We start from the raw sequence: 12,269 nt of genomic DNA, 5'->3' as shown, positions 1-12,269 counted from the left end.
TGACGAGAGCCAAATTTTGGACAAAATCGGTTGATCACTTCGAGAGAGTCCAGCTACTACATATGGTGCCAAAGGGGTTTTTTAATCTTTCGGGCTGATTTCTCAAGAAGTATGGATTACCCCTATAAAGACTTTTACCGTCGTAATTGAAGCATCGAATAAAAGTTGCTTCAACAAAAATCAAAGTGATTCGAGAGCAGGCCTTAAAATGAACTTATCCGAAATTTCGTGTGGGAGGTACTTGAAGGAGTGGACAAATATATTCCATATATCTCGAACCTGATCTATATCTGGCAGATATATTAGGATGTGTAAAATATGGAGCTAATCGGTCACTCCCTTTAAGAGTTATCGTGCCTACAATTTTTCCGAACATTTTTTTAACTTTTGTGCGGGAGAGTAAGCGATTTGAGAGCAGGTCCTAAACTGAACTTATCCGAGGGAGTGGATCGGTTGGAACTTCATCTAAGTCAGGTAGAAATTTCACGATGTGCAAAGTATGGACCAAATCGGTTACTCCCTTTAAGAGTTATTTTCGAACTTTTGTGGGGGAGGTACCGGAAGGAGTGGACCTATATAACCCATCTTCGAACTTAATCGAACCATTATTTCGATGAGGCACATTATGCCCGTATGAAACTGTATATAGCCTAGTTAGCATAAATGCTGAGGGTATACAAATTTTAAAAGTGCTTTGCTGCTTTTGAAGATAGAATGGAACATTTTTTAAATAGATTGGAACATATAGATATATATTGGAACATATAGAATATATAGACCCTGTTATTTTGATGTAAAATATGAAAAAAAAAACAAACAATTTAACATTGACACTGAATTTCTCGTTTTTTTCCGAATATGTTCGTTTTTGATTCATCTGAAAGTTCAATGTGTTATCTGTCGAAGAAAAAATCTAACAGTTCTAAAGTTACAGAATGTTGACCAGGAAAATGATTCTGAACCACTCTGCGTCGCAAGAAACTATGCAAAGAAGTGCAACTCGTCGGCGCTATTGATTACCTTGTGAAAGGCAGATATCCCAAACGAATCAAATCGGAATAAATTATGCAGTAGATGGGTGACGTAGGGGATGAATGATACCAAGGAACGGTCTTGACCGGCTTTAATATGGCAAAGCCCAGGACTTATCTTGGTCCCTCATTCATCTCAAGTGGACACTGACCTCCCGTGGTGTCACCTGGGGAGCTGCCTTTAACGCCCGTTAAAGGTAGTGAGCTAATATGTGCCGCGCGTTCACCCATAAGAACGATAAAAACTTGGGTTGGGCGTTGAGCCAGTAACTCACCCCGTCAAAACAGCTTACTATGAAAAAACAAAGAAAAAAGAAGAAAAACAAACCCCTCTAAAGTTGACGACCCCCGCAAACGTATTAGGGACCATGATCTGCGAATCTGCACCTGGAATGTCAGGACTCTTTACAGAGTAGGTGCAGTTTACGCATTGGCGGATGTACTTGACAAGTACAATGCTGATAGTACCGCCACGAAGAACGAAAGAAACTTATCGGGAGAAGAGGAGAGAGGTAGGAAGCGTATTTTCGGGAGAAAAAAAGAAGGAACAAGAAAAACGTGAGCGTGAGAAACTCGAGATGTTCAGGAGTCAGAATGAAGTCCGAAAATTTTACCAGAGTGTAAAACACCAGACTGAAGGATATGGTGTAGACAGATTCTCCTGCAAAGATGACCAAGGGAATCTGGTAACTGATACAGATAGCGTACTGAGGATCTGGAAGGAGCACTTTATGAAGCTTTTGGTATCGAATATGGATGGCGATGAAGATACCCCAGAACCAATCGTAAATGACAATGTTGAATGTCTACCACCTAGCCAAAGCGAGGTTATGACAGCCATTAATCGGTTGAAAAGCAATAAGGCAGCAGGAGCTGATGGACTTCCCGCCGAATTGTTCAAGACCGGTGGCGAAATGCTGGTAAGGAGTATGCATCAGCTAATTTGCGAAATTTGGCAGGAAGAAAGCATACCCAACGATTGAACCTTCAGCCTACTATGTCCCGTACATAAGAAAAGAGACAAAACGGTTTGTGCAAATTACCGAGGTATAAGTCTCCTTCCCATCGCATATAAAGTGTTGTCGAGCATACTCTGTGAACGGTTAAAACCCATGGTCAATGAAATAATCGGGTCATACAATTGCGGTTTAAGACCTAGTAAGTCGACAATTGACCAAATCTTCACACTGCGCCAAATATTGGAGAAGACCCACGAAAGACAGATCGACACATACCACCTATTCGTCGACTATAAGGCCGCGTTCGACAGCCCAATTAGAGCAAAGGTGTTTCAAGCCATGTCTGAGTTTGGCATCCCTGCAAAACTAATTCGACTATGCAGGATGACATTAGCTGACACAAGATTAGCGGTTAAAATAGGAAAGAACCTCTCCGAGCCATTCAACACAAAACGAGGTTTCAGACAAGGTGACAGTCTATCGTGTGACCTATTTAATATTCTACAGGAAAAGGTCATACGAGATGCGAATATATATACGGCCAGAGACAAAAACAGCACGATATACAATAAAGATGTAATGCTGCTTGCATACGCAGATGACATAGACATAATAGGTAGATCAGCGCGAGCCATAACAGCCACCTTTGCAAAAATTGAAAACGAGTCTGCCAAATTGGGTCTGGCAGTCAACAGCGATAAGACGAAGTTTATGCTATCAACACACAAGTCGTCCAGTAGACTCGGACAAACTGTGGATGTTGATAATTATAAATTTGAGATAGCAAATGACTTTATCTACAATATAAGCCTTGAAATAAAGAAAAGAATAATATTGGCCAACAGATACTACTTTGGTCTAAATAAACAGTTTAAAAAAAGCCACAACTCGTCAAACAAAAATAACGCTTTACAAAACACTGATACTACCCGTTCTTATGTATGGATCTGAAGCATGGGTACTTGCGAAAACAGATGAGGCAGAACTTGGTGTGTTTGAGAGAAAAATTCTTCGAAAGATTTATGGACAAATATGCGTTGAAGGTGAATACCGACGTCGTATGAACTACGAGCTATACCAGCCGACTGACATCGATATAATAAAACGTATCGAACTACAACGATTGCGCTGGCTTGGCCATATCAGCAGGATGTATAAAGATGCCTCCGCCAAAAAGGCATTTGAATACAAGCCACTCGACGGTATACGCTCCAAGGGAAGGCTAAAACTCCGATGGAAAGACCAAGTTGAAGAAGATATCACAAAACATGGCGTCCAAAATTGGAGAAGTAAGACAAAAGATCGGTGCGTTTGGAAATCTATTCTTAGTTCGGCTTATGGAACAAGACGTTATGTTTAGTATAAAAGCCATCTAAGTAAGTAAGATGGCATTCCAAATTCTTTAATGGTATTCGTTCTGGGCCAGACTATATAATCAGATCAACGAGCCTATTTTATATAAAAAATCGTTTTTAGATCCACATTGGCAACTTTGTTGAGATGTGTATTACTTAATATTTGTAAAGTAATTCATATTAATGCCAGTTTTGTTGTATTAAGTTTTTAAAATAAAAATTTTTTAAAGTGGTAGGTAGTTTAAATTGATTGACAGAGAATTGAAAGTTTCGGATTTCGAAACAGAAAAATTTTCCAAATCCGTAAAATCCAAAACTAGTATCTCTCTGCCTTTCCCGAGGAAATTAAATAAATTTAACCTATATTCTACTATAAAAAAACTTGCTGTTTTAAATTTACAGCAACTCAACTGAGTTTAAGCTGAACCACTTTACAAATAATACAAAACTATCTAAATGTATTTGAAGATACTATGTGAAATTATTTATCTTCAAATTTTTAATTGAGTGTGTAAGTGTAAATGCTTTGTTGAAAAATATTAAATAGAATTATTTTCCACTTACTTGTATCGATGTCCATGTCCATGTGTGTACAAAAGGATAGCTTGTATTTGTCCTTATCTTTCCACCAACACTGGGGTCGTGGTATCTGTCTGCTGGCGTGCGTGTGTGCTTATTGTATCTTCTGGTGTTTTAATTTAATTTAGAATAAAACTACCGTCACCTGTCAATGAAATAAATAAACAAACTCATTTAAAAATAAAATTAAATAAATTCAATTAAAATTATTTGCGTAAAATATAACATGCAATTTATTTTTTTTTTCTTCTGTTCTTTCTTCATTACAGAAAATATGTATAAAAACTGAAGGATGCAACTGGAATATATCATTACGTCAATCTTAACATATCGTTGTCGTTGGGTTTTTTAGAGAGGAAGGGAGAGAGAGAGATTAAAAAACAAATAAAAAAAAGTTAAAAAGAATAAATAAATATATGTATTGAAATTAAAATAACAATCGGAAGCTATTTAATGTGAAAATTAAATTAAAAAAGAATAATATGTGTAATTGTAAAATTGAAAAAAAAGTATAACTAATTAAATGCCAAATAATTAAATTTAGTGAAATACATATAATTGTCCATTCAAGCTATTAAATTCATTTGTATGAAACTAATTAATTATAGCCATTAAACTATTTCTAATTCCTGCTAATTTAACATAATCAGCTGCACGAATTTCAACGGTATCATCTTTAATTAGAATTGAATCTAGTACAGCTTCTACTATCTGCCACACATCAACAACATCATCTAATCAATGCTACATTTGTTCATCCTTATGGGTCGCAGACGTTACTTTACTCCACTGCTGGGCGAGTAATTGAATAACAAAAAGGATTCAAATATCAAAAATTTTTAATTGTTGGTGAGTACAAGAATTTTTAAATTTTTTGCGTAATAAATAATAAAAAATAATTGATTAATTTGAAATATGCATTGAATGGAACATAATTAAATTTATTTTTACTTAATTATCAAGTGATACTTATGAAGTAATACTTAAGAAATCTACATTTGAAATCAGTTTCAAATGTTGGTAAATTATTTTGAAATATATAAACCCTAAACAAAAATATAAACAATGGAAATAAAATTAGAACATACTGAGTGTTTAACAAAATCAAGTAAAATTTTTGAAGAACTGAAACCAATTTGGTATCAAATACATATTAGTTTTTACATTGTTCTGATAATGGAAACAAAAATACATACTTTTTAGTATTTATAGATAAATTAAAATTCTAGAAACAATTTTGTTACCATTTGGAATACCGCGCTTTTCGATCTCGCCTTCCATTTGTTTACTCCATCGAAACATTGGCTAGATACGACTCGTGGTTCATATTCAGCGTCAACGCAGATTGGTCCCGTAAATATTTCTCTCAAACACACCAAGCAATGCCTTATCTGCTTGCGCAAGTACCCCGGCATCGGAATCATCGTTTTGTAAAGTGTTATATTTGTTTGACGAGATGTGGTTTTGTTTTTAAATTGCTTACTTAATTCGAAGTCATTAAAGTTGAGAACACAGTCAGCTCTTAGCTCATTTTTCCAGCTTAGCTTATTTCTTCGCTAGGTCGCTTATTTCTTGGTATCACACATCGAAGCGTAAAATTCATGGGCGCTTTAAACATAATTATTTCAATATCTATATAAATAAAAATCAAATGTCGTTCGTTGGTAATGACATCAGTTGAAAACGGCTGCACCGATTTCGATAATTCTTTCTGTAAAATGTGCACCATAACCCGACTTGGGTTTTTATGCAACGAAATTTTGACCACGCCCACTTTTACGTCCACTTTTTTCATTTCTACAAAAACTACTGAACCGATTTTTCTGAAATTGCCAGGGAATGTACAGGGATGGCTCCAGCCTAAAATAGGCTACAAATTTTGTTGAATTTCAGAAGGGGCGGGGTACTTCCCCTATACCCTATTTCTTTAAAAATGCTATATCTATATAAATAAAAATATATAAATAAAAATCAAATGTCGTTCGTTGGTAATGGCATCAGTCGAAAACGGCTGGACCTATTTCGATAACTCTTTCTGTAAAATGTGCGCCATAACCCGACTTAGGTTTTTGTGTCTATGCCTATGTCTTTAAAAACGATATCTTTTATCTAAAAGACAATGTGTATATGTTTGTATGTTCCGCATAGATTAAAAAACGGCTGAACCGATTTTCTTGAAAATTTCAGGGAATGTACAGGAAACACCCATGGTGAAAATAGGCTATATATGTTTTTTTTTTTAATTTCGGAGAGGTCGATGTACCTCCCCCATGCCCTATTTTTATAAAAATCTTATTTTATCACGCCCACTTTTTAAATACGTTACATACCCAAAACTACTTAACCGATTTTCCTAAAAATTTCAGAGAATGTACAGGGGGACCCGTGGGTAAAATAGGCTATACGTTGTTTTGAATTTCGGAGGGGTTTGGTACCTCCACTATGTCTGATTTAATAAAACCGCTATTTTAGCAAAAATGAAACGAGTGATTGAATTAATTCTTCCGAACAACCACCCTCTGAACCACCCCGTTCAGAACCACACTGCTGCGGACTTGCACTCTCCGAACCACCCCGCCCCGAACTTAAACCTTCCGATCCACCCTCCTTCGACCATCCACCCTGCTGCGAGCTTCCACCCTCCGATTCACCATTTTTCGAACTTCCACCTCGGAACCAACCCGCATTGAACTTCCACCCTCCGATCAACCCAGCTCGGAATTTCCACCCTCCGAACCACACCCTCCCACCCACTCCGCTCCGAACTTCTACATATCGAACCACTCTGCAACGAACCACCCTGCTCCGAACTTCCACCCTTCGATTCTCCGACCCTAGGTACTCATTTTGGGACCTTAAGACCCGACCACGCCCAATTTCTATCTCTGAAACTTCTGAGCCGATTTTCCTACAAATTTCAGGGAATGTACCGGGATAATCCTGGTGAAAATAGGCTGCATATATGTCCCCTGGTGCTTGGTGAAAATAAACTATATATTTTGTGGAATTTCGGCGGAGCGTGGTTTAAAAATTAATTCGATAGACAATGGTGGTTGTGTCTCCGAGGGACTTATTTGTGTCTTTAAGACCCGGCCACGCCCACTTTTTTAAATGTGTTATATCTTCATCTTCGATTCCCCGGCCAGGCAACACCAAACATTTTTCAACGGTGGCAAAATACCCCTCAGTAATGTTGGCGACATTTCCTGAGTACTTCAGCCTTGAAAAACTTCTCTACAAGTGGTGTCGTTCCGACTCGGCGATAAAAAGTAGGTCCCATATCATTGAGCTAAATATGAATCGGGATGCACTCATTGATATGAGAGAAGTCTCCCTTGTCCCGTATGGGATGTTGTGGAACAATGTTTGTTTTTTTTGTTTTATATCTTCAAAACTTCTAAACCGATTTCCATGTAATTTTCAGATGATGTACAGGGATGGTCTTTGGTGGAAAAATGCTATCAATTTTGTTACATTTCGGAGGTGCGGGTTACTTTTTAAATGCGCTATATATGTGAAATTTACAAATCATAAGACCCGAATACTCCTACTTTCTTAAATATGTTACAAATCAATGGAAATACCAGATGTTGTGCATAGCGAAGCTTTGGTCTTTGGTCAGCAGATGAAATAAATGCATGCCTCAAGTCATCAGCTTTTTGGCGGAATGTTAAAATTGCATATCGACACAAACAAATCTGAAGATTTTTTATTTATAATCAGTTGCAGATCCCGACTAATTAGCGATGCAATAAAAATACAATCGCTGACTTAAGGTAACATAAAACTGCTTCAAGGGCCAGCAACGCGGACCGGGTCGGCTAGTATCAAATAAAATTAAATTTTTTAATATGAATTGTTCGTAAATAGCACTGTGCAACAAAATGGAGCTCGAGGTCTGGGGGGTGGAAAATCCCTTTTGGGGGTGAAATCCCTTGATGAGTATATACAGAACCCCAAAGGGCAGATCCGCCGTGAGTCGAACTTTTGAGTTATGGCGTGATGAATTTTTCACTGGAAACCCTATTAGCCATCAAAAATTAGCGTTATATCTTTGTTCGCTGTTGTTTTGGCTTATTTTTGACATGAAATGTCTTCAGTTAAATCTACTGAGAATATTTTTCGTAGAACATTTCGACCTTCTAACTCTCTTACTTCCATGTCCTTTTCGACCTTTATTTCAAGAACCGCAATAAAAGTACAACAAGATGACATTTTTCAGCTTCGTCATGTTCTGCAAAATGTCGCTCAGAAAATTTAAGGTACGGCTCTCATTGACAACTAATCGATATTGTCGCGTTTTCATGGCCCTTTTTGCATTTACCCTGTTTTTGTTCAGAAAAAACTACTTTCATACGGGCAAAATCTGCCTCATCGAAATAATGGTTTTAGACCCCAAGTATGTTTGGACGAAATGTGTTTCAGACAATTAGGAGTCGATTTAGCAATGTCCGTCCGTCCGTCTGTCTGTCTGGCTGGCTGGTACGCACGATAACTCTCGAACGGATGTTCCGATTTGGTCCAAAAGTTGGCTATCGCAATATTTTGTCCAAGCTTAGTTTAAGTTCGAATATGGGTTATATCGGTCCACTTCTTCCGGCACCTACCCCACAAAAGTTCGAAAATGTTCGGAAAATATGTGCGCACGATAACTCTTGAAGGGAATAACCGACTTGGTCCATACTTTGCAGATCGTGATATTTCTGCCAAACTTAGACGAGTTTCCAATTTGGTCCATACTTTACGCATTCTAATATATCTACCAGATATAGATCAGGTTTGAATATGGACCATATTTGTCAATTCTTTCGGGTACCTCCCACACAAAATTTCGGATAAGTTGCTTCTGTTGAAGCAACTTGCAATCGCTGTCTCAATTACGACGGTAAAAGTTTTTTCAGTGGCAAGTCCATACTTCTTGGGAAAACAGCCCGAAATTTGTAAAAAACCCCTATGGCACCACATGATAAACCGATTTGGTCCAAAATTTGGACTTTGTCATATTTTGTCCAAACTTAGTTTAACTTCTAAAATGGCCCATATCGGTCCTCTCCTTAGGATACCTTCCCCACAAAAGTTCAACATTTGTGTCCAAATACAGTTTAGGGTCTGTTCGGAGATCCTTTGGAAATTTATACCGATGATGTTCTTTGGGGTCCTGTATACAGCCATATTATGTTTTCCGTGGACAAGTCCATGCTTCTTGCCATACTGGTTCAACAGGTGTACGATAACCCACTGAAATGACTAGTGAGCGCGATATCTATCTAAAAGATATGACTCTCCAAATAAGATCCACTTCGTAATGCACTATGTTAGTCCATTCCCTCCTCCGCAAAACTTTTGAACTTTAATCCTAATCCACATTTTTGTCGGCAAGTTCAAATGTCCAAAAAGTGCCACAAAATTCTAAAAAGACCCTAAATAGATTCGATCTGTCCGTAGATGAAAGTTCCAATTTACATAGGCTGAGGGTATATCTCTGTCGGCAAAGCCGATTGATACTTTTGTATTTATTGTATATTCTGTATATTCCAACAACCAACAACAAACGAATATACAGAAAAACAAAATATAGTTTTTTTTCTGAACAAAAACTAGGTAAATGCGAAAAAGGACATGGAAGGAAGAGAGTTAGAAGGTCGGAATGTTCTACGAAAAAGATCCTCATTAGATTTGACTAAAGAGATGCCATATCAAAAATAAGCCAAAACAACAGCGAACAAAAATATATCGCTAATTTTTGATGGCTAATAGGGTCTCCTGTGAAAAATTCATCACGCCATAACTCAAAAGTTCGACTCACGGCGGATCTGCCCTTTGGGGTGCTGTATATACTCATCAAGGGCTTTCACCCCCAAAAGGAATTTTCCACTCCCCAAAATTTCGGTTCACAGTGTAATTAGTACCGAACATAAAAACTACAGCCAAATTCTATTTTTCAGATTGAACACGTGTTTATATCAAATTGAATGTCGAAACGAAATGTCAAAAATGAAAATTTTTCAACTTTGTGGCCTGAAGCCTCGCTTCGTTGTGGCCTTTCCTATTGAAAACAGTACAATTTCACTTTTGCGCTTTGAAGCGAGGCGGAAAAAACAAGCAACAAAAAATCCATTGTGTTCTCGCCTTAACTACCTCAAAAATATAGGAACCAACTTCCACAATTAGTTCGATTTCTATGGACGCATTGCTCGTCGACACCATCAACTAGTCGTCATTTATCGCCAGACCCACTTTAGCAGATTCTCCTTCGACCTTCTTAATGGTATCAGTTACTTCTTTTACCCATGATAGGCCATTTTTTTGACATTTGCATTTCGTATAACCTTTTGCAGTAGGATGTTCAACAGATTACACGGAAGCTCTCGTCTTGTCTGAAACCTCTTTTGGTAGTGACTGTTCGGAGAGGTTCATTCCTTTTTTAACTCAGGATCCGATATCAATTAAAGGCACCTTACAAAGCCGAATGAGCTTTGCAGCTATACCAAATTCAGACATGGCTTCGAATACCTTTGAACGTAGAGGGCTGTCGAAGGCTGCTTTATAATCGACAAAAATTTATGGTGTCGATCTGCATCTCTAATGCCTTCTCCAGGATTTGCTGCAGGGTAAATATCTGATCAATGGTGGATTGCCAGGTCTAAATAGCCCAATTCATTGTGTCGTTTGTACAATATCCTTGAAACTATTTTGTAGGCAAATTACCCATATTGTTACAGCGTAAAGTTTCTTGTTGGCGGGACACCGGATGCTCAGGTTTCAGTTGTCGGGTACGCGTTCTTTCTGCCAGTTTTCACTTGATATGAAAGACGGACCAAGATATGTCCTTGGCTTTGTTGTTGTTGCTTGGTATGTTTTATCCCCTACGTCACCCAAAATTTTTTGACGCATAAGTAATTTCAGCCCACATCATTATACCCTCAGCCTTTAGGCTATGAAGGGTATATACACTTTCATACGGGCAAAATGTGCCTCATCGAAATAGTGGTTTTAGACCCCAAGTATGTTTGGACGAAATGTGTTTCAGACAATTTGGAGTCGATTGAGCAATGTCCGTCCGTCTGTCTGTCTGGCTGGCTGGAGCGCACGATAACTCTCGAAGGGATGAACCGATTCGGTTCAAATTTTGGCTTTCGTAATATTTTGTCCAAACTTAGTTTAAGTTCGAAGATGAGCTATATCGGTCCACTCCTTCCGGTACCTCCCCCACAAAAGTTCGAAAATGTTCGGAAAATTTGTACGCACGATAACTCTTGAAGGGTGTAACCGATTTGGTCCATACTTTGCCCATCGTGGAGCGTGTACCAGACTTAGATCAGGTTTTAATATGGACTCAATCGGTCCACTCCGTCGGGTACCTCCAACACAAAATTTTGGAAAAGTTCAGTTTAGGAACATCTCTCGAATCGCTTTGATTTTTGATTTAGCAACTTGTATTCACTGCCCTCCATACGACGGTATAAGTTTCATCAGGGGCAAGTCCATACTTCCTGAGAAAATAGCCTGAAAGTTGCAAAAAACCCCTATGACACCGTGTGAGGAGGTTGGAGGGCAAAAAAACTCTCGAACAGGTCTGCCGATTCGGTCCAAAGTTTGGCCTTAGTAATATTTTGTCCAAACATAGTTTAAGTTCGATGATAAGCCATATCGGTCCACTCCTTCATGTACCTCCCTCACAAAAGTTCAAAAATGTTCGGAAAAATTGTGCGTACGATAACTCTTGAAGAGAGTGGCCGAATTGGTCCATACTTTATACATCCTAATATATCTACCAGATATAGATCAGGTTCAAATATGGACTATATTTGTCGACTCCATCCGGTACCTCCCACTCAAAATTTCGGATACATGTTCACTTTAAGACCTGCTTTCGAATCGCTTTGATTTTTGTTGAAGCAACTTGCATTGCTACCTCAATTGCGATGGTAAAAGTTGTTTCAGGGGCAAGTTCATACTTCTTGAGCAAACATCCCTGAAGTTCTAAAAAAACCCCTATGGTACCATATGTAGTGGCTGGAGATCCATTCTTTTTAGTATCTCCTCCGCAAAACTTTTGATATTAAATCCTAATCAACATTTTTGTCAGTTCAAACGCCCAAAATTCTTAAAACTCCCTAAATACATGCGTTTTTTGGAAAAAAAATTGTTTCAATATACACAGGCTGAGGATATATCTCTGTCGGCAAAACCGACTGATACTTTTTTACTTGTTTTTATATTTACATGAATGAACATTTTTATATTAAAATGTGCAGTCATTTGAAAAATCATCACACATTTCACCCTTTTGTTTGACAAAAATTGGACTAAAAATGTTGATTTGAAATTTTCAAATTGAGTTG

The 12,269-nt window shown here is 37.9% G+C and overlaps 1 protein-coding gene and 1 long non-coding RNA gene across 8 annotated transcripts in view; one reads left to right on the top strand and one right to left on the bottom strand.

Annotated features, from left to right (window-relative positions):
- LOC141398634 (voltage-gated potassium channel subunit beta-2-like) overlaps positions 1-12,269 on the top strand; it is a 726,071-nt gene that overhangs the window by 60,956 nt on the left and 652,846 nt on the right. For 5 of the 7 annotated variants that reach the window (XM_073976119.1, XM_073976118.1, XM_073976114.1 and 2 more), the window contains exon 2: positions 4,194-4,773. The gene's annotated coding sequence lies outside the window, so the exon portion shown is untranslated. The remainder of the gene's footprint in view (positions 1-4,193; positions 4,774-12,269) is intronic. The other 2 variants (XM_073976117.1, XM_073976116.1) reach the window with 1 other exon arrangement.
- Positions 3,926-12,269, bottom strand: part of LOC141398638 (uncharacterized) — a 188,316-nt gene continuing 179,972 nt past the window's right edge. Inside the window, exon 3 of the long non-coding RNA XR_012411686.1 lies at positions 3,926-4,069. This is a non-coding gene — a long non-coding RNA (uncharacterized lncRNA). The remainder of the gene's footprint in view (positions 4,070-12,269) is intronic.

This window comes from Musca autumnalis, unplaced genomic scaffold (assembly GCF_047663935.1).
Source record: "Musca autumnalis isolate F117 unplaced genomic scaffold, ASM4766393v1 scaffold_3, whole genome shotgun sequence".
Lineage (NCBI taxonomy): Eukaryota > Metazoa > Arthropoda > Insecta > Diptera > Muscidae > Musca > Musca autumnalis.
This window is presented reverse-complemented; position numbering and strand designations above follow the sequence as displayed.